At 36.5% G+C, this 20553-nt stretch overlaps 1 protein-coding gene across 1 annotated transcript in view; it reads right to left on the bottom strand.

Annotated features, from left to right (window-relative positions):
• The window catches only part of Tanc2 (tetratricopeptide repeat, ankyrin repeat and coiled-coil containing 2), a 412218-nt gene extending 397172 nt beyond the window's left edge, over nt 1-15046 (bottom strand). The window contains exon 1 of the mRNA XM_077800862.1: nt 14980-15046. The gene's annotated coding sequence lies outside the window, so the exon portion shown is untranslated. The remainder of the gene's footprint in view (nt 1-14979) is intronic.
• Nucleotides 15047-20553: the final 5507 nt, after the last annotated feature.

The raw sequence follows: 20553 nt of genomic DNA, 5'->3' as shown, positions 1-20553 counted from the left end.
CCCTGAAAGCCAGGACTTCATGGGGAGAGAGTATCAAATAGTGCTCATAGGTCAAGTAAGACAAAGACTAAGAAATGACCATTGGATGGAGCCATTTGAAAGCCACTGATGACCATAACAAGCAGTTTCGGTGGAGTGATAGAAGAGGAATCCTGACTAGAATAGTACAAAACAGAATGGAAATCTGATTTTTCAGCACTCAAAATGAACCATAAGCAACAAAAAAAAATGTTTATTCATAAAAACAACTTAACTCTGGGGAAGAACAAGTCTATGGCATATTTGCCTAGGACTACTTTCCTACTCTCCATCCCTCAAAAATGCAGTTCAACCTCAGTGGAGCAGGCCTTGAAAACCAGCAGCTTTGTTACCATGGCCAAAAAGGACTTAACTTGATTTTTTCACAATCTCAGTTATAGTAGCCTTCTCAGTGGGAAGAGGAAAGAGAGACCCAGTATTTCCACTATCACGAGGGCCTATCTGGATAAAGAAGAGAACTAATGGACTGAGAATTTAACAGGAAGTTCCATGTGGTAAAACATTCACAAGAGAATAATCCCTCCATGTACCCCAGGTTTTGATTTTCAATAAAGATGCCAAGGCAATTCAATGGAAAAAAGGACAGTCTTTTCAACAAATGGTGTTGGGGCAACGAGATATCTGTATGTACTGAAAGCAAATTTATATCATTATCTCATATCAAAAATTAAACTCAAAATGGATCATGAGCCCAAGAATTCTGCTCCCAGGAATCTACTTAACAGAAATTAAAACATTTTCCACATCAAAGCTTGTGCATGAATATTCATAGTAGCATTATTCATATAAGCCAAATACCAGAAAAAATTCAAATGTCTACTCTGTGAATGGATAAACAAAATGTGATACAAACAATGGAATAATATTCAGCAATAAAAAGGATAACACATAATTAAAAATTAATACATAATTAATACATAAATACTAATACATAACATAGATTAAGCTAAAAATACATGCTAAGAAGCCAGAAACAAAAGACTGAATATTATAAAACAAAACAAAACTACAAACTATATGATTACATTTACATAAATGTCCAAAGACCTTTAAAAATAAAAGTAAATCAGTGCTTGCCTAGGGCTGGGGCTGGAAATGGAGGTTGACTAAAAGCAATTTTCTAAGGTAATAGAATCATTCAAAAATTGGATTGTGGTGATGGCTACACAACGTATACATTTGCCAAAAATCAATAAACTGTATGTTTACAATGGGTGAATTTTGTATATGTAAATTATACATCAATAAAGGTGTAAAAGAGAGAGGGAGGAAAAGAGTAGGGAGAGAACTGGACAAAGTAAACAAAGATAACTAGTCTTGTAGTATCTAGTATAAATAAGAAAAGGATATAAGGTAATAGCTGGAAGAAGTTTAAGAGAGGGATTCTTTTAAATAAAATAATTACAGTATGTTTTTATTCTGTTGACAGTGATCTAGAAAATAGAAAAAAAATTACAGGAATAACATCCTTGAGAAAGTGAGAACGGATGGACTCTAAGGGAAAACTGAAGGGAATTGATTTTAATAGAGGAAAAGACAGTTAATTAATTCATAGTAACACTGGTAAAGATGCAGGTGATATGAAAATTGTTTCTTTTCTTGGTGAAAGTGAAAACAAGGTCACCAGCTGAGAGGGAGGATGGAAAAGGAAACACTTTAAAATTCTGAGTGCAAGGAAAAGATAAAATCATCTAAGCAAATGGGAGGGTGAAAGAATCAGAGTAATATAGCGGGATATCCAGGCAATACACTAAACAATGAATTTAAACTTGTTGGGTAAACAGGCAAGAATTTAAAGTTCACATAGTTGCTTTGTTCCAATCATGTTCTCCCACAAGTATGCGGTACAAAACTGAGCTGAGAGTAACCAGTGCTATTTTGCCAGACAGGAGCAACCAAGAGAGAGAGGTCAGAGGGATTTAGAATAGATTCAGAAAAGCAATTGCAATGGCAGAATATGGGAAGTCAGCGGTAAAAAAGGAAGAAAGGATATGAAGATATTGTGGAACAGAAGATGTGATAAATGAAAAGTCCCAATGAGGTCAAAGAATTAAGGTTGTTGGGTACTAGAAGTAAACCTGAAAAATACAAAGTGGTAGTTGGAGAGTAAAATGTCAGACATTGATATTATAGAAAGTTGTGATTACTCATAATAAAATGTTCTAAGGCAGTGGCTCTCAATCCTTGCTGTCCATTTGAGTCACCTTGAAAATTTGTTTAAAATAACATCCTGGGCTACATCTCAGAGGAACCAAATCAGAATCCATAGAAATGGGTTCTAGGCACCTATGATTTTTCAAAGCCCCTCAGATAATGCAGATGTACCAAGGGTTTAAAAACATCTGCCTATGATATCTGTAGAAATAAATGGCTAAGAGAGAAGACAGGATTGCTGGAAGAGAGGAAGTCAAGAAGCCAGAGTATCAGAAGGATCATCTATATGGATACTGAAGTCACCAATAATTACAAAAGTGAGAATGAGCCCAGAAGTAGTCTAGACATAGCAATGAGAAGCAAAAAGACCATCTTTGTTCTCTATAGGAGAAGCCACCACACTAAAAAAACTCTATAAGGAAAGAAGTACCCTTTGGAAGAGTTAGGTTTTCAGTTAGAGCAAGCTATAAAGGTATTGTTTAGAGAAGAGATTAAAAAATAAAGGGAGTTTTGCTAGTGACTGACAGTGAGCCTCAGAAGGCACAGGGAAAGGAATCCAAGGTCACGGAGGGGTGAAAATCAGGGTCAGAAAGAAGAGATGAAGAAGAAAAGAGAAGGTTCTGACCCCACTAGTGAATAAGGTTAGGGAATCTCAGAAAGCAAGCCATAATATTTTTTAATACTACAGAAAAACCAAAGGAAAAAAAGTTCTGTGAAGTTAGAAATAAGATTTCCTGAACTCAGCCACATTCTAAAAGATAAAAAAAGGGGCGTGGGGCTGGGGTTGTAGCTCAGTGGTAGATCACTTACCTTGTATGTGTGTGAGGCACTGGGTTCGAATCTCAGCACCACATAAAAATAAATAAATAAAGATATTGTGTCCATCTACAACTAAAAAAAAATATTTTAAATAAATAAATAAAAGATTTTTTTAAAATAACAATAACTTCAAATAAAAATGTTACAGAATAATACCAAGGTCAATCTCGCAAAAGTTGTTATTATTGGAAAAAAGAGAATAAGGAACAGAATCACACTCCTACAGATGATAAATGCATGCCAGATCAAAATTATAGCAATTATTTCAAAAGGAGCTAAAATGTCTTATGAAAATAACACAAGACATGAAACAATGGAAGTAAGAATTATAAAACTCATGAACAAGAAAAAATCTTACAACTCAAAAATATAAAAAGAGAAAAGTTACATATACTGAGAACAGAAAACAGACTGAACACGAACATAATAGGAGTCCCTGGAGAAGAAAATTCAAGCAAGGAATAAAACAAAAAGTAAAACAATAATTTTTTCCTAATATGAAAAAACATTTTAAACTATACTTTGGAAAACTACAATGTGTACCTGAGAATATTAACTCAGCATTCTGAGTTAATGTCTAACAGTCCATGTCCAACAGGACATGCTTTGGTAAAACTAGTAAACTTTATAAAATGAGTAAAAAAAAAAACTGATATCCCAAAGAAAGAAACATAGACCTCTACAGCCAGGAAATGAGAGATGAACTAATAATTTAGTTTCTCACAACATGAGAGAGAGAAAGTATACAACAAGATTACACTAATAATCTTGAGGCACAGAAGGATGGTAAAACTACATGTGTAGAAGATAAAAGAAACAGATAATGAAAGGAGAATCAATCTAGCATTAGACTTACCCACTGCACAAGATGCCTGAAATGACACAACTTGTATATGCTATAGGAAAAAAAAGGAGCACTAAATCCAGTCAAGATATCATTCACTGATCAAGATAAAAGAAAGACATCCTCATTCCAGTAAGAATTCAGAAATTATGCTATATATACCCATTAGTAAATTATTCTGAAATTTTATCAAATGCTTTTTTGTCTTTTGATAAACATGAGATTCATTTTTCCAATATTGCTTTACTCCTAGAGTTTCAGTAGGCAGAACAGATACAGTCAAATCAAAGAACAGTATTAATACTACAGAAAAACCAAAGGAAAACAAGTTCTGTGAAGTTAGAAAAAGATTTCCTGAACTCAGCCACATTCTAAAAGATAAAAAAAAGGGGGGGGGGGGGCTGGGGTTGTAGCTCAGTGGTAGATCATCTGCCTTGCATGTATGAGGCACTGGGTTCTAATATGACTCATCCTGGAAAGGGAACAGAAATGGTTTCAGATACTCATATTATAAAGAACACATAATTTTGCCAAGAAGCACAACAAGAAAGACCTCAAGAGATTCAAGGCTGGGGATGTAGCTCAGTTGTTGAGCACTTGCCTCACATGCATGAGGCACTGGATTCAATCCTCAGCACCACATAAATGAATGAATGAATGAATGAATGAATGAAATGAATAAAACAAAGATATTGTGTCCATATACAAATAAAAAAATGTTTAAAAAAAAAGGTTCAGGCCAACATTTCCAAGGCAACAAGGAAGAATCTCTAAGGAGGCCAACAAGGTGCTCATTAAGTCCAAAGCAATCAAACACAATATCTTAAAAGGTACAAGTCCTAAATTGAATGTTGCCTGTATCATCTATCACAGTCTCTGGAAATATGGTAAAATCTATACTGTCCATAGTACCAGGTTTTGGCAACTAAAGGCCAGTAGTGAGGACAAGACAAAGTACAAGGATCCACAAAGTCCCCCCCAGCAAAAGATTCCAAAAAGACTTTTGTCTATCAACTTTGAGGATCAAAGAACCATGCAAATTTTAGACTGTTGTTCACAGGGGTGGGCAATCTCTTAATGCCATTTTGAACAAATACCAATACAACGTCCCTCAACTATCCCTAAAAGAGAGTAATAATAATAATTTTAATCTTAAAATTTGGTCAATAAAATATTTTCATTTTAATGCTCTTGTCTCCTTGGAATAAACCTGCTTGATCATGATCTTATCTTTTAAATATACTGCTGAATTTATTTTGCTAATATTTAATTTAGAATGTTTGCTTCTCTGGTCATAAGACTGGAATAATGCTTAAATAATAAAAAAAATCAACATCCATCATTTAGATAGGAACAGAATAAATTTTGGTGCAGTATGCTTTGATATATTCAGCTTTTTAAAATTAATTAAAAGTCATGATATACTTTTAAGTGAATAATGCAAGTTACTAAGCAATGTAAATAATATGATCCCCAATTTAACTAAAAACAACTGTATATGTGTGTATATATGACTATATTCTCTTGAGAAAAGAGAAAAACATTGAAAAATACTCATTAAAGTGTTCAATCCCTATTACTGGGGAAAAATAATACAAAACAGGAATTTGTCAAACAGTGTCTGGATTTTAAGTTTATGGTTATTAAAAGACTTTCTAAGCTCTTCTCTTATCAAATCTTTCATAAGAGAAAATTTGAGGATACAAATAAATCAGTACTCAAACTACCACGGGTTTTTTAAATGCCTTGCAATGCTGAAAGGAGAAAAAAATAAGAAAGAAAAGCTGGACTGACAATACCAGTAAAAAATCATGAGGCGGTGTTGGGTAAAGCACACATCAAAAAAGAGAAATCTAGAACACAATTCAAAGTCTAATAAAAAATCATCATTTGTTAAGTACTAGACATTGTCATTTCATCATCATGAAAACCCTGCAAGATAAGTTTCTGGCCCTTCACAATAAATAAGTGACAGCAGTAATTCAAACCCATTTTTATGATTCAAAATTCATATATTCATGTTTTTTCTATTATACAATTGGTCTTCTCTTTTTTAAACTTTTTTTTCATTACTTATACATGACAGTAGAATGCATTTATGCACTCTGATATTTCATACATAGATGGAATATAATTTCTCATTTTTCTGAGTGTACATGTTGTAGATCATGGAGAATATCATGCTAAGCGAAATAAGCCAATCCAAAAAACCAAAAGCCAAATATTTTTTCTAATATCCCAATGTTAATTCACAATACAGCAGGGGCACTAGAGAAGAATGTTGTTACCTTAGATTAGGTAGAGGGAAATGAAGGGAGGGGAAGGGAGGGGATGTGGGGATAGGAGAGACAGTAGAATGAAACGGATATTATTACTTTATGTATATATGTGACTGCATGACCAATATGGGATAGATTCAAATTTAAAAGCTTCTTCTCAGCAAAGGAAACAATAACATGAGGAGAGAGCCTAGACTGGAAGAAAATCTTTACCACATGTACCTCTGATAAAGCATTAATTTCCAGATATATTAAGAATTCAAAACACCAAAAAAATAAATAACCCAATCAATAAATGGGCTAAGGAACTGAGCATACACTTTACATAAGACGACAATCAGTCAACAAATATATGAAAAAGTGTTCAACATCTCTAGCAATTTCTCTAGAGAAATGCAAATCAAAACTACACTGAGATTTCATCTTGCTCCTGTCAGAATGGCAATCATCAAGAATACAGGCAACAAGAAATGTTGAAAAGAATGTGGGGAAAAAATACATTCATACATTGCTGGTGGGACTGCAAATTGGTGCAACTATTATGGAAAGCAGCATGTAGATACCTCAGAAAACTGGGAATGAATCCACCATCCCAGCTATCCCACTCCTTGGTCTATACCCAAAGGACTTAAAATCAGCATACTACAGTAATGCAGCCATGTCAATGTTTATAGCAGCTCAATTCACAATAGCTAAACTATGGAACCAACCTATAGGTGTCCTTCAGTAGATGAATGGATAAAGAAAGTGTATATATTTTTTCATTCATTGGTCTCCACTTTATAGAAACTCAAAGCTTCTTACGACTGAATACAGTATTGGCATTCTATAATATAGGAATGTCTGAATAACAACTTCCAAAGGAAGTCTGTCTTCTTAAAACTCTAAAAAGAAAGAGCTTAGATATTGATGCTGAAGCAGGATTGGTATATATGTGGTTGTTTGGTTATTTGTTTATGTGCTTGAGTAAGTCTTGATTCCATGGGTCCACAAAAGCTAATTACCTTCTTTCACCCTAATTCATAACCTTAGGGACCCTAACAGGATTCCATGGAATTTGAACAGAAACAGAATTCTATAATACAACAAATCTCTCTCAAGCATCCATAGATGATTAGCTTTGCCTTATCAAATTTCAGCAACCAGAGCTAGAAATTGTGAGACACTCCCCCTTCCCAGTACAAGATTAAGAACAAAGGGCTAAGAAGAGACTGCCTTCATTTAGGTAGAGAATATTTACTGAGATCTGAAGCAGATTCTCCAAACCTAAAATGACTAAATCACAATATCTACACACCCACTCTCATCTCTGAGTTTCATAAATGTAATCTACTTAAAAAACTGACCTATAGGTGGGGAAAAGGGGATTCCATGGCAATAAAAAACTGATGCCGTATTTCTTCTTGTTGTCAATCTTTGTGATCAAATATGTCATTATAAGACAATGCTAGATGGTATTTAAGAAAAGGAAGTAATAAGCATGGCTACCTGGTCTCAGGATGCATGTGAAATAACTAATTTTCCATTATTACTGTTTATATGTGTTTTTCCCTTATGAATTTTATGCCTGTAATACTTGCTGATGTTTATAAATGAACATATAAGCCATTACATTCCTTCTCAAAACATCTTTGCCAAATACAGAAAACAGTAAAACTTATCAACATTGGCTAGTAAAACTTTAGAAAAGTGGAAAATAATAATACTATACTACATAATTTTTAAAACTATATTTCCCCCAAAGTAGAAGAAATACTTAGAACATAAAATTCTGAATTACAATTTCAGCTTTTATTTATGGAAGAAAATTTTCACCCTCATGTCAAATACAACAAAATTTGTACCTAATAGGTGGTCAATAAATATCAAGTGAGTGAATATGTTAATATACTCCATAAAAATCCCCCAATTTTTCCAACATAAGTACTCTAACAACTCATACTTTACACATAGTATCTGTGTAATACGCTAATATACAAAATCCAGGTATATAAAAGTATAACAACAATCTTTTTTGTGCAAAATACGTGATAGACTGAAATTTGACTAAAGAAAAATGTTCTTACATGCTGTGCTCCAAACCTCTTACATGGGATACTTTGAAAAAGGAATAGAATCTAATAACACACTTTGTCAGAAACTGAATTCTTCAGAGGTAGACATAATATGAGCATTATATCATCACGGGGCTCAATAAGGGCCTGTCAGATAAATCTATACTAAGGCAAGGTGACCAATTTTCTCTCAATAAATAAATGCAATTATTCCCTGCAAAAGCCTTCAAAGGACAAGGTGTAGCTACAGCTCATAATATTCAATAAGTACTTAATGAGCACAGACTGTGTAATAGACCAAGAACCAGCAAACTTTTTCTGTAAAGAGCCAAATAGTAAATATTTAGGCTTTGCAGGCCATATGGTCTCTATGGCAACTACTCAAGTCTGCTGTTGTACCCCCAAACAGCCACAGTCAATATATAAACAAATGAGCATGGCTAGGTTCCAATAAAACTGTGTGTGTTTCACACAGAAACCTGAATTTCCTGTAATTTTCACATGACACAAAGTATTCTTTTTAAAAAAAAAAAAAACAAATTTAATTGTGGATGGACAGAATACCTTTATTTTATTTATTTATTTATTTTTATGTGGTGCTGAGGATCAAACCCAGTGCCTCGCATATACCAAGCAGGCCCTCCACCACTGAACCACACCCCCAGCTCCAGTATTCTTTTGATTTTGTTTTTCATTGAAAAAATGTAAAAACCAGTCTTAACTTGCAGGCCATACCAAAACAGATAATGGACTGAATGTGGCCCATGGTTTGCCAACCCCTGCAATATACAAAGAAAATAATTAAGGTAAAGTTCACGCAGAGAACCTTTTAATCTTCCTCTTACCATCCCAGAAAACATAAAAAAGAACAAAACCTGATTTATTTTTAGGGTCATTGTTAATTACAGTCTAGGAGTTACTCTGAATAATATTTTAGATGGTATATACACACACCTATACAAATATAAATGCATCTATGCATATTTCTCTAAATCTATCTCCTAATACCTAGAATTTCTGCAATTCAATGAGAGATGAGGTTTCAATGGCATAACTGATATAACTGTCAATAATCTTTACTCAATAAATAAATAATGAGTACTACTATATACTAACTATCCTGGTGTTGAAAATTACCAGATGCAAAAGAAAAATAGAGGATAACATGTCCAAGCCCAACTCAGGGAGTAAGCAAACCTTCTTCACTAAAAAGTTAACTATTTGGTCCAACCCATAATGGTTGAGAAAAAAATGCCCAGAGAACAAAGGAGAAGATAGGAATGGTTCACAAAAAGTGGACTTCATATAAAAAATTATGAAAATGTAAGAGAACATTATATTTTGAAGGAAGCACAGGTAATTCAGAATTACTGAGGAACAGTTCTGAAGATAAAATGACACGTAATGAGTCTAAAGAGGAAGCAGGGAAATGACTATGAAGGACCTTACATAGTTTGCTAAGGAGTTTCCATTTTATCTATTCATTAATGAGAAACCACTGAAAGATTCTGTAGAGTAACATTATCAGCTGACCATTTAAACAGCTCACTCTGGCAGCAATGTGGAGGTATGTATGAAAGAAAGGGACATAAATTTGGCATAAAGAGTGTCTATGAAGCAAATGGATTTTTTAAAAATCCATCAAAAAGTTACTGACTGTAACACAACTGCTTACTTTAGATAACTGACAACAAACTGTCTCAAGTTTTGATAAAAAAAGAAAGCCATTTGAGAGGTAGAGAAAAGAATAAAGAAAAGCCATGATTATGACTAACACCAACTTAATTATTTTGCCACTTAAACTTAGTCATGTTTACTTTCAACTATTTCGAGGGCAAACAGAAGTTGAACATTACAAGATACCTGTGTAACATGTGGCCCCTAAGAAAGCAATTTATCTGACACCTGTAACATCTGCAAACAGCTTTTACAGATTTATGAAGATTTTTTAAAAATAAACTGACCTGAACTGGGAATGTAGTTCAGTGGCAGAGCACTTGCCTAACATGCATGAGGCCTTGGATTAAATCCCCAGCACTGCAAAAAATACAATACAATACAATACAATAAAATGACCTAATAAAATAAATTTGCTTCCAAATAATATAATTACTTTCAGCTTCTCATAATAAGAAAGGTGCCTACCAGAAATTTTTCACTTACTGCATCCTCAATCTGCTTTAACCTTCTAAAACTCAAGACACAAATTTTTTATTCTTCATTTAACATAACCTTGAATCTTAAATATTTAAAGTAAAATAACTTCTAAAGAAAGAGAAAGGATCACTGAGTCAAGAAATACAGCTCTATGTTCTTAATCTTTTAACATTGATTTCCATGACTTTTTAAAGAGATTCCTCAGGGACACTTACTACTCATCACTATATATACATCTCCTCACTCATCTTTTTTTTTTAAATCTTAAACAATTTTCATCTGATAAGTTACCACAAAAGATGCTATTCAAGTAAATCAAGTAATAGTTCTCATATTATTACAATTAAGTCTAAGCTCTTTTATTCAGCACATTTATGTAATATCTTCCCTTCAAATAATAACAGTATTTGATGATTACAGGCACATAAAACAAATATGACAATGCTAATTATCAATTCATTCAGAGAAAACAGAAGTGTCCAAATAATTAAACTAGCTTCCAATAGATGTTACCTTGATCAGACTAGCACTAGAAAAGTAAACAGCCGTGCATAAAAGCTTGTTATAGCTCCTTGAAATAAAATCTGGATACTGTCAACAAAAATATTCCAGCTAACATATGCGATTCTGAGTAAATGTAATCCAATGTAATTCAACAAGTACGCCCAATCAGTAACTGATTTAATTTTAAGTTTATTGCAAGAGGAATATGACAAGGAGAGAATTTTATGCATTTCTTTTATGTACACTTATTCTATCATATATCCAATAGGCATCAACTGCCCTAATATGCCCCACTTGGAACTACCAGATTAGTACATTCCTTTCTAGAGTCTACATGTCTTTCCTTAAAATAATCCATACAGACTCATTTAGAAAATACTAAAAGAGCAAAGGCACTTATGGAGAAGACAGGGAAAAGGAGAACTAGCATGGAAGAGTCAAGAATCAATGATAGGAGAGGGAAGAATATGTTTAACAATGGCAGTAAATTTGTATGATTAAACCTGGAAAATCAAATTAGGTTTTACAAGTAAAGTATTCTAAAATGAACTACCAATCATTACAAATACATAGTATGGTCTAAGTCTACATTCAACTTATTAAGTATACTTAAGTATATAAACATATATCCTGAATAAATTTTAGCCATAATCAATAGATTATATTGAATTCTCATAATATCAACATGTAGAAAATATAAAAGTGTTTGGCTACAGGAGACAAATGATTCACAGTATAAAAAGGTTTCTATAGAATAGACTGGCAGCAACAGTTCAGCTAAAAGAAGAAAATAATTATCATAATTGTGAGAGGTAATGTTCGATTTCTTAAAATGGGTAAAGGATGAGTGTTGGCTGTATTCTTTATAGCTTACTCATCTTTACAAATATTATTTTTTTATTTGTTTCAATTAGTTACACATGACAGTACAATGATCTTGACATATCATACATTTGAATCAGATGGGATATAATGTCTCATTTTTCTGAGTGTACAGGTTGCAGAATTACATTGGTCATGCAGTCACGTATATACCCACAGCAATAATAATGTCTATTTTATTCTACAAATATTATTTCTTATATAGTCGATATCTACAAAACAATGTTTAAGTGTTAAAAATCTGAGCAAACATTCATTTGTGAAAAAGTTAAATATATACAACCATCCAATCAATTTTTGCTAACTACTTTTTAAAATAAAGATAATAAAAATGTGAGGAGGCCAGAGAAATAAAAATTTCTCCTTAATTTTCCTGAAGAAAATTAACTATAAAGGTTTACTGGTGCTTTTAAAGAAATCATGTGTTTTCTGTCACACTGCTTCAAAGTAACTTTTTATGCTAAAGTTCCTTCCAAAACCAAACACCATCACAAATATTTCCTCAACTACATAAAAAGTACTGACACTCCTCCATTCATAATCCCACAAATAAATTTAAATCCCACAAATTCCTAAAGAGAATGTTCATACTATAAATAATAATATTTTGTATACAGGCTTAACATTTATGTGAATTTTACTAGGTTTATCCATATCTTTACTTTTTAGTCTATGGAGTGCACATGCATTTTAATTATTCCTTGTCAGTACTAATTTGAGTGAAAAGACAATATAGAGTAATGGTGAAGAACAGAGGGTCTGGAGCCAGAATTCCTAAATTGAAACCCAGCTAGGTGCTGTGGATATAGCTCAGTGGAAGAGTGCCTGCCTAGCATGTATGAAGCACTAGGTTCAATCCTCAGTACACATAAAAATAAATAAATACATCTACAACTAAAGGAAAAAAAAAAAGAAACGAAACCCAGCTCTTCCACTTCTTGGCTATATAATCTTGGACAAGTTATTTAACCTATGTTTCAATTTCTCATCTACAAGAAAAAAATAACAGTGGGTACCTCATAAAATTATGGAACTGATTAAAACAATGTACAACAGGGCAAGCACAGAGTAGGTGATAAAAAGTGTGAACTATTACTACTGGTAGCAATACCCTGCCTTCCTAAACACTGAAAACATTCTAGCAATTTGAATTACTGACTAAAATCAGATACTATTAAAAATAGTCATTAAATCTGAGGACTGATTAACAATATGTTTAAATCCTTGCAATTCATAAGAGAATAGGTAATTAATAATCTACATAACCAATCTTTTTTAAAAACAATCTGAGAGGACTGGTTCCCAAAAGTGCAACTATCCATTTCTTCCCTTACACAAGGGGGCAGTGATAACAAGAAAAGAATGGGACTCTGCAATACCTCTTCCTACAGACAGTAGGGGGTGGCAGTACATATGGCTTACAGTCAGAACAAAACAGGAAGACCCAACAGAACTGCTCTTTATTCTTCTCTGGCCCTCTCTTCTTTAGCCTCAACAGAGCCTCAAGGTAAGGGACGTATCTATAGGAAAGACTAAAACCCAAAATTAATCAGCAGGGAAAATCCAACTTTGTCTTTAAAGCAAATGATCTTCAGTGGCTGAATTTGGAAGCAGAAGAAAGCCAATCAGTATGAATTTTCAGATTATCTGACAAATTACTATAATAAGAACAACATTCAGCAAGAAATTCAATTTCTCTATAAGAATTATAATATACCAACATCTCATCAATAATTAATCCTAATGAACACATCCTGATATTTCTGCTTTTGTTTCATTGTATACATTGTATGTACACATGTTACATTAAATAGCTCATCTAGCTGTCTTTTGTTACTTCTGAAATTCCAGCTATGTTCTAACAATCCTCTCAAAACCCAGATGTTCTTAAATGGAAGTCACAATGTTTTGCAGCATGTGAGTAATTTCATATATATGTATATGTTCATATATATGTATATGTCGATGGGTGGGGGGACAGGAAGGAAGAGAAAAGGAATATTTAATTTTTTTTGTTGTTGTTGTATGTGTGTGTGTGTGTGCTTGCATTACTAAAATGATCTACCTGGAAAATACTGCAAGAAGCACTCCACTGACAGTGTCCATGTTGTTGCTTTTTTATGCCAATTTACAGTATTCAATTCTCTTATTTCACCATCCCAGCATCCAGAATACAGAACAATATTTCACTACTGCCATTCTTTGTAATTAACCATTGCAATAGCTTTTGGCTCCAACCCCTCAAAATGCCTGAAAATTTATCCCTTTTGTTCAACCATATTGTTTTGTTTTCCTCGTTCCAGTTATTTTCACCTGTGTAAAAATCAAGGCAAGGGCCCAGATGAAAAATATTCCCTTTGCCTAATCATCTTGAACTCACAATTATGGTCAAGATCTTTGGTTTGTTTTGTGGGGGTTTTTGTTTCTTGGGTTCCCCCCCCCCTCTTTTTCTTTTCCTGGAAAGGAGCACAGAAGAGAGTAAAAGACACCAAATCTTCCTAATGTTAATTATCATTGTTTATATTTTGTGAAAACCATTTTAAACATCCCACACCTGGAACAGAAGACAGGATACAATTGTATCAGTGCTTGAGCCCTGACATTATTTTAGCCCTATTTTTTTTTCCTATCTCATCTCACAATCAGATACAATTTGCTTTTTGCTTTCACGTGGGCACTTGTCCCTATTTTAAAAACAAAAACAACAAACAAAAAACTCTCATAGCTCTTTTGGATTTCGTGTGTAAAATATCTAGCAATGAACCCTATTAATCTTTTATTGTACTACACCTCCTTTCCCAGAGGAATTATTAATATCACTTCGATCATGAATTTCAACGCCACATAGGCCAGCCCATCCTGTGCCTTACCTGACACATTTCACAACTACTTTTATGCTGCATTCTGGGGGCACATTTTGCAACTCGTTCCGCACGACATTCCCTGCCACGTTTAGCAATCTGCCTCGCATCTATCTTATCTTGGTCCCCGTCATCCAAAGACTGTCAGGTACCAAATTCCAAGACACCTTCGGTGACAGCGAAGTGGCCCACCCCGGACCCATCTGGAGGCCCCCTCAGTGCCACATTGGCAAGATCCTTCCCCACCTTGGACACTCAAGGCACTTCGCTGCCCATTTCTCTGCCTCCCCTCTTGCCCCCGCCCCTCTCCCTGGAGCTGGGGCGTCGGAAGCGAACGCCCCTGTCACCGTAGCGACCTTTCCTCTCCCGACTCCCCGGTCCCTTACCTGCCGCTCTGAGGGGCTCGCTGCACCTCTGGGTCAAGTCCCAGACCCCGAGGTCTCTGGTGAGAACCACGCAGCGCGTCCGCGCCGCCCGCGATTCCGGGAGCACCTCGCTGCCCTCCGACGCCCCGCCGTGGGTCTGCGCCCCAGAACGGCGCGGCGCGGCCTCGCGGCCGGCGAGCGCAGCCCGCGGCGGTCCTCCTGTCAGCCACGGCGCGGGGGCAGGCTCTAGCCCCTCAGCTCCGCGGCGGCGGCGGGCGCCTCGCTCCGCCTCGCGCGCGGCACAGCCAGGAGGTGAGCGCGAGGGGGATGGGAACGGGGGCGGGGCCGCCCGGAGGAGGCGCGGAGGGCGGCGGCGGCGGCAGGGCAGCGCCGGCGGCCCCGGGCCCTGCGCTCCGTGCGCTTTCAGCTTGCCTCGCCGAGCAAGCGGCTCGCGCGAGGCGGCTGTGCCAGCGGGCCCCGCCGAAGCAGCGCGCCTAGCAACCCGCGCCGGGCCGACCGCTCTCTAGCGCCGCCGCCGCGCCGGGGGCGTCGCACCCTCGGAGGCCGCCCGCAGCCCCGCCCCCTCCGGGCCGGGTGGGGAGGAGCGCGAGCGCGGAGGGAGAGCGCGTGCGTGGGGGCGCGTGCGTGGTGGAGCACGCGCGCCCCCGCCCCCTGCCCCTCCACAGTTTGAGGGTGGGGAACGGCTGGAAGAGGGAGGGGAGAGTAAACCCCCTTCTGGGCGGAGAGATGGGCCTTTGGCGCTCCAGGATGTCTAGGCATTTCTCGCTTCCTCAGGGGGCTTTGACTGGTGGGGTCGATGGCTTTCGGTGGGGAAGAGGAGAGGAAACTCAATAGCTGACCAGGCCCTGCAGGGTTAAGCTCCGCCCCCAGGGATGATGTCACTCTCGAGGTGGCCGTCGCTGTCACGTGCGCCAACTTTGGGCCTGACCTGCTCTTTCCTGGCCAGAATGTTCCTCAAGACTTCCCCCACTTCATCACTTTTAGGAACATGTCACTCCTAGAATCATCGAAACCAACAAGTGTCAGTTATTTTTCCCCTGATTCTCAGCTTCAAAATGCCACAGTTGTCTATGATGGGAAACAGAATGAGGACCAAATGGAGGGAAGCAATGTCGGGGTTGGGGGGATGGAGAGAGAAGACGAAAACTGTTATCTAGATTATTTGCCGAAAATTCAGCAACCATAGCTTACAAGCCTGAAGTAAAGTTGTTAACACTGCTTTTGTCACTGCCAGGGTAGATAAGAAGTAATGTGGTTTTAAGAGCTAACCAGCAAGGAAAGGAAAGACACATTAAAGCCTCACTGAAGAATATTTAAGTTGCATTTGTCAACTCAACCCTACCCCACGGAGACCTCCTTATGTTTATTCTTCCTTTCCTTCAAATCAAGAAACACTCAGTCAACTTTGCAAGATATTTGGAATATTTTTTTTCCATGTGCCCTAAGAAAATGTAAAGCAATCATTACTGCATAGTCTGCCTGACTGATCTTCCCTTCCATAAAATGAGATGACCTTTCATGGTCATCCACTTCCTAATGAGTAGCCATGATTGGAAATAGATGCACACATTACATCCATCAAGAAAGCTGTGTCCGTGGAGCTTCTAAGGGAGGGAGATTGGCTGGTTTGAAAACAACCCATCTGAATTTACCCCATCTGTAGCACTTCATTCTGAATTTCTTTTTTTACCCCAGTTGATTCAAATGTATGATATGTCAAGATCAATGCACTGTCATGTGTAACTAATAAAAAATTTTAAAAAATTAAAAAGTTAATTTAAATTTTCAATTAGTATTAATTTTAGGACAATACAAGAAATTGAATATGAATCCATGCCGAACAGCTAGTCTCTACCACATTGAATGCTTGAAAAGTTAGCTTTAACTATAGCTTTAACTACTGCTAGCATGATAAGGTGAATGACTGACATATGGAATCTTTTGGTAGTAACTCCAAAGAGTTAGATTAATCCAACTAAAACTTATCAACCTATGGTGACAGAGACAAGGTAGTGACTATTTAGGAGGTAAATGACTGAGGAGGGTTAGGAGGGGGCCTTCTGATTTGCTGAAAATGTTAACTATGACCTAGTTAATGGTTACAAAGGGATAAGCTAAGGGCACTTTACCAGTGAGCTACATCCCAGCCTTTTTTATTTCGAGACAGGGTCCTGATGAATTGTCTAGGCTGGTCTCAAACTTGCAATCCTCCTCCCTCAGCCTCCCAAGTCACTGGAATTACAGGTGTGCCCCAGGAAACCTAGCTCCTTCATCTCAATTTTAACACACATTTTAACACACATTTTGTTTTAACGTACAGTTTTACACACAAAGAAGCATATCAATGCCATCACCACTGGAACCAGAAAGTTTAGATTTGATCAGTGTCACCCACCACTTAAGCTATGTGACCTTGAGCAAGTCTCTGAACCTTATCACCATCTATCTAATGTGGGTGGTGATACCTCATGGGATGGTGATAAAGATTAAACCAAATTTTGGCAAATATTTAGCACTGAGCATGTCACACAATAAAGTGCTCAGGAAACAATAGTGATTATTATGTTATTCTTCTTACACTTGAATTTAACCTCTTTAATTCTCCTCTGGTCTTTTTTATTTATTTTTAAGATTACTTTGTATCTAAGCCTTTCCCTGTGAGTTCCACTAAGGCTAATAGCATTCTTTCCCTGGAGAAATAACAAAAGGCAGTCAGGGGTGTAATGTGTTGCTTTTCAAACTATTTCAGGTGGCAGCACCCAGAAATTATGGTGTTCATTGTAAAGCACCATGAAATATTGATAGATTTAATTCTGCCATATGGACTTGACACAATTTTACCAGCACTAGATCTGGCCCAATTGTGTTTATGCAGATTGCCACATATTTTTAAAATAATGTTATTTTTAAGAAATGATGTCTATGTTTTTCTTTTTAGATTTGTTTGCAACTTTTTCACAAAGTAGGAAGTACCAAAAGCTTAATAATAATTCACAAAATGAAATGTTTAAACCCATTTTCCTGAAAATTAGGAAAGCACTGTAATCATCCAATTTCAGCAGCAGAGCTCATTATTGGATTTCCCCATAGTAAGCTCTGATAACCATGACCCACAGGGTCACTTGCTCTGCTAAAGGAACTCTGAATCACTATCCTCATCATACACCTAATGATCTTTCTATTGCTAGTCGTTTCCAAATCCCCTCTTCACACTGGGCACTGCCGGTACCCACTGGAAGGAACTCACTTTTATTGTTTTGATCATTCAACAGGTTTCTATTCAGCCTATCCTCTTCCACATAGTTCTGTGAGGACTTACATTTTGCTATCATACTCTAACTTTGTGGAGGAAACAATATGTCCCTAACAGAGGTGAGGTCCCCACAGAGGTGGAGTCCAGAAGGGACAGAGAGCTACTTTATAGAGAGAACTCTGTCCTCAGCCTCTCTCCCTGCTTTCCTTTTCTGTCACAATATCTGAAATTCTGAGAATGCTAATTGCTTTACCTATTAAAAATCCATTCTAGTCAAGATGAAAATTTAATATATAACTTAAACTTGGAAATATAACTCCTGCTATATAAGAGGAGTATGCAAATAAATATCTATAGAGTAGCCCAATCTTAACCTAGATCTTCTCACTTATCAGTGCCATCTCTAGTATTCCAAATGCCCATTCTTGCTCTTTCTACTCTGTACAATCACCTCTGCATGTCTTCCTTCTGGCACCTCCAAGTCTCTTTGAGAAACTATAAGACCTTTATCTATCCTTTAACCTGAACTTTCTCAAAGAGTTATAAAATCTGCCACTGATGGGAAGCAAATATTTCACTAACTGCCTTATGTATGTATATACTACATTATTTAATCCTTGCAACACCCTATCACTATCCTCATCATACACCTAATGATCTTTCTATCAGGTAAGTATCATTATCTCAATTTTTTAAGTGGGGAGGGGCTCAAGAGGTTATAACCAGCATAAGGTCACACTGAATAATGGGTCAAAGTCACAGACATTAATTTTATCCTCTATCGGTTACCCTCAGGATAGTGTTGTATAAAATGCAAATGAGAATACAGAATACATTTTTTAATGTCAGCCATCTTACAATAAAAGTATTCTGAAAAGCTGATGTAAATAAAAATTTTTCTCACTGATTGTTTTTCATAATCTCATTTCTTTTTGATCTGCAATTGATGACTTCTGATGCAATAGCTTCTACATTTTCCCCATCAACTCTCATCTCAGACTTTTGATGAATATTTAATAATTGCTAGACTAACAGTTACTAACATTTCCACATAGAGGAGCTACTAGTTAAAAGAAGTTTTTTGTAAATTCCTTCTTTGTAAAGTGAAAAGAATTAATGTAAATGTGAATAAGCAAACTATCATATACTTCCCACTGACATTTATAAATGTTTGACAAGTATTTGTACCTACTATATGTGTACAGCTGTGATAACTGCCATAGGGCATATATAATTGATTTGAAGAAAATCTTGCCTGCTAGCCCCACATAATCTATTTGAGAAACAAAATGCTTAAAACATTTAAATATTAACATAGTATATGATAGGATTAAGTGTCAACATGAGTAAAACAGGAAATTCTGCAATAATTCACAAGAAGGAGAGAGATAAATTTAGAAGGAATGGTTTGGGACTGCTTCTCAAGGCAAGTAGAATAAGAAAAATGTGTAAATGGAAAGGAGAAGGAAGGGAGAGTCCCTGGGATGAAATAAGAGTTAAGAGGAGGAAATAAGGCAATAACATCTTGGGCCAAAGAATGGACTCCTTTTGGAAATGAGTCACTTTCTTTTTTAAAAAATGTATTTCTTTGGGTTGGGGCTTTGGCTGACTGGTAGAGCTCTTATCTCGCAAGTGTAAGGCCCTGGGTTCGATCCTCAGCACCACATATAAAAAAAAAATTAAAGATATTGTATTCAACTACAACTAAAAATATATTTTTTAAAAAATTATTTATTTATTCTAATTTGTTATATATGACAGCAGAATGAATTTCAATTCATAGTACACATAAACAGCACAATTTTTCATGTCTCTTGTTGTACACAAAGTCACACCATTTGTGTCCACATACATGTACTTGGGGTAATGATGTCCATCTCATTCCACCGTCTTTCCTACCTCCTTACCCCTTCCCTTCCCCTCCGTCCCCTTTGCCTATCTAAAGTTCCTCCATTCCTCCCATGCCTCCCCGCAAATCCCCATTAAGGATCAGCATCACATTTGATTTTTTGCGATTGGCTTGCTTCACTTAACATAATATTCTCCAACTCCATCCATTTACCTGCAAATGCCATGATTTTATTCTCTTTTAATGCTGAGTAATATTCCATTGTGTATATATACCACAGTTTCTTTATCCATTCATCTACTGAAGGGCATCTAGATTGCTTCCACAATTTAGCTATTGTGAATTATGCTGCTATAAACATTGATGTGGCTGTGTTCCTGTAGTATGCTGTTTGGAAAGTCCTTTGGGTATAAACGGAGGGGTGGGATAGCTGGGTCAAATGGTGGTTCTATTCCAAGTTTTCCAAGGAATC

Source organism: Urocitellus parryii, chromosome 7, assembly GCF_045843805.1.
Source record: "Urocitellus parryii isolate mUroPar1 chromosome 7, mUroPar1.hap1, whole genome shotgun sequence".
Lineage (NCBI taxonomy): Eukaryota > Metazoa > Chordata > Mammalia > Rodentia > Sciuridae > Urocitellus > Urocitellus parryii.
Note: the sequence above shows the minus strand (reverse complement) of the source record. Positions and strands in the feature narration are given on the sequence as shown.